We start from the raw sequence: 2937 nt of genomic DNA, 5'->3' as shown, positions 1-2937 counted from the left end.
ATCTGAGCTAGTTGGTGCATTGCAAGATCAAAAAACAGCGCGGCTACTTGGGACAAACAGAGAAGGGAGAATAACGGACAAGCGCTTGTCCGTTATTCTCCCTTCTCTGTTTGTCCCAAGTAGCCGCGCTGTTTTTTGATCTTCCAATACAAGACAGCGCTTGCGCAACGACCGACGTCTTCAGTCATGGTCAATCCTCAAATATCGCCGGGGTCTGTGTTTCTTGACAATTAAGCAACCATCGGACTTTGTCATGCCGTGCTGCTTAGAGGCAAGAAGCTCCTGTCAGAGGGCATGCGATGCTTTCGTTGCATGACCAAAGGACACCGTGCGCGAGACTGCCATCGTCGGATTACATGCTCCAACTGCGAGGGTCAACACGCCACAAGCATGTGCAACACGGACAACAAGGAGAACCCAGCTGGGTTTCAGACTCCTACCGATGGTGGGCGCAGCAGCTGAAGCCATGAACGGCGTTTGCGCTCCTGTTGAGTCAATCACGGTACATCCGGATTCAGGAGAAGAATTGAATGGCAAACCATAACGACTGTCTCGCGGCGTACATCGACCGTGTCGGTAAGTTGGAAACCGACAACAGTAGACTCACACAGTAAATCGAGATAGCGAAGAGTCTCAGACCCGTGAGGTAACCAGCTTCAAGAATCTCTACGAAAAGGAGCTGACCGATGCCCGCCATGCAGTTGACCTCACATCTAATGAAAAATCGAAGCTCGAACTTGAGGGCAAAAGTGCCGGTCTGACGCCGAAATGCTTCAGGCCAAGCTACCCAAGTGAGAAAGAGACCGCGGTCAACAGCTGAATGACGTGAGACATTTTAGTTTCAGGTTGTTGGCCTGCAGAGACGTCTGAACCAAGCACTTTCAGAACAAGGGTGCTGAAAACGAGCGAGACGATTTGGCAAATGGGCTAGATAAAGTAAAGAAAGACCTAGAGGCTCATATTTTGCACGTGACTGATCAGAGCAACCAGAACAAGACCTTGAATGGGTAGCATGGACTTCCAGAAATCCCTTTACGAGAAGGAGCTCGAGGAGTGTGAGTGGTGAAGCAAGCAGTAATAACAGAAATTAATGGGAGACTCAAGGAAAATTACGAGTGCTAACTGACTGACATCCTGCGAGATCTACGTCAGCAATATGAGTCCCATATGCGGCTGAACCGGGAAAATTGCAAAGAATCTATGAAACCAAGATGCGCAACCTGCAGAACTTATTGAATCGGCGCTCCTCAGATTCCTCGTTCACTCTTGACGAACTGCACAGCTACAAGACGCTCCTGGAAGGCATAAACTCTCGCATAGAAGAGCTTGAATCTTCGCACCAGTCATTGTCATCATGTGTTCGAAACTTGAAGCGGCTGCCGGAGCAGGAGCGTGGCTGGCACACGCGAGCACTGGGTGCTAAGGAAGAAGAGATTCAGCAGCTTCGAGCTAAGATCGAGCAGTTGATTGAGTATCGGAATGTTGGGGACATTAACGTGGCCCTGGACCTGGATAATATTTCTTACCGTACGTTACTGGAGGGTGCAGAGACACGATTGAGCATCACTCCATCTGGCAGTCCTGCAGGTAACACTGAGAGGTTCGTGACGCTGCATCGAGACACCAAGAGTGAGCACACATTTATCGCACCATGAAGAACAGTGAAAGAAGAGTGACTACTTGTGCATCAGTAACACTGATGCCTAAGTAACCGCATCTGCAAAGGGTGACATTTTAATTTTCTAACCACTGCATTGGTGGCAGATGTAACCGTCCAGAATAAAGGAATAAAGGAACCTTCCATCCGGCAGCAAAGCAGGCAATTATGAGCTCACATTCAAGTTCCAACGTACCTACATAATCAAGCCAAGTAATACAGTGCGCTATTCACGTCTGCCACATCCTGTGCCGTACATTTGGGGTCTCCAGCAAGTCCTTCAGCTTCGTTCCTCATATCAAGTGATGAACCGGCCCGCCATTAAACTCAACGTCGTCGACGTAGTGCTTGTCTATGTTGAAAACGGCTTTCGGCAGTTGTGGAAAGTGGCGCGAGTCATACAAGATTTTAAGAGTGCTCATGATCACATCCGCTCCTGCAGGGTCTGAAGTATGGGCGAGAATCGCACCGACTACCTTTCTGCCTCGAAACAGTGAATATGGCGGTTGTTTAGGCGGCCATTACTACCAAACGGTTTTGTCACGGTAGGGAATGTGCCGCAATATTAGTACCCAATCCAAATAGTTGATGGCATTGCTTGTGTGTTCGAAAGGATGTTTCCCTTTTGACGCAGGATGTTCGAAGTGGTATCAAATCACCTGCAATGTTCCGGGGAATAAAATCACCAATTCATATACGAACCTAGAAATATGTGCAAGTTTCTTTTGATGACCTTCCGCTCAAAACCGTGCATTCCGAGGAGCTTCATAGAGACGGACATTACGATTGGACGGTTTGTCGCAGAGGGTTCCAGTTTGTTTATGAAATTTAATAACATATAGATTACGAATAAATATACAGGATATAGCGACGTTGTCTATTATTACCAATAGTAGTGCGGAAACCATGAACAGGACCTTAAAGATCTCTAGTTAACCCACTTAAGTCGAACACTAAGACAGTGTTGGCGGAATTTGTTTCTTCTCAGTGCGTCGAAGCTCACCCGTATGTTTAGTTTCTTTTTTTCTTGGTTTCTTCCGCGTGTTTTTAGTACAGCTACATCATGGTTTGATTAGGTTTTTATGCTGCTGACACTGCTGAATTTCCCGGTGCATGCTAGCTGAGTGAGAGGTGTTTCTTCGACCACACATCAGTTGTCATTGAACTTCACATGTACGGAAACCCACTGCCCATTGTGTCTCAGATGAAAATTATCGGCCTTCTCATTAATAACGCACTTGATGCAACCGCCACCCTTCAACTCTTGCAAAGACAGACTA

The 2937-nt window shown here is 47.2% G+C and overlaps 1 pseudogene; it reads left to right on the top strand.

The window, feature by feature from the left end:
• The first annotated feature begins 390 nt into the window (after window positions 1–390).
• Window positions 391–2106, top strand: LOC146172646 (lamin-C-like; annotated as a pseudogene).
• The last annotated feature ends 831 nt before the right edge of the window (window positions 2107–2937 follow it).

Source organism: Amblyomma maculatum, chromosome 11 (assembly GCF_055883805.1).
Source record: "Amblyomma maculatum isolate TAMU_Amacu chromosome 11, ASM5588380v1, whole genome shotgun sequence".
Lineage (NCBI taxonomy): Eukaryota > Metazoa > Arthropoda > Arachnida > Ixodida > Ixodidae > Amblyomma > Amblyomma maculatum.
This window is presented reverse-complemented; position numbering and strand designations above follow the sequence as displayed.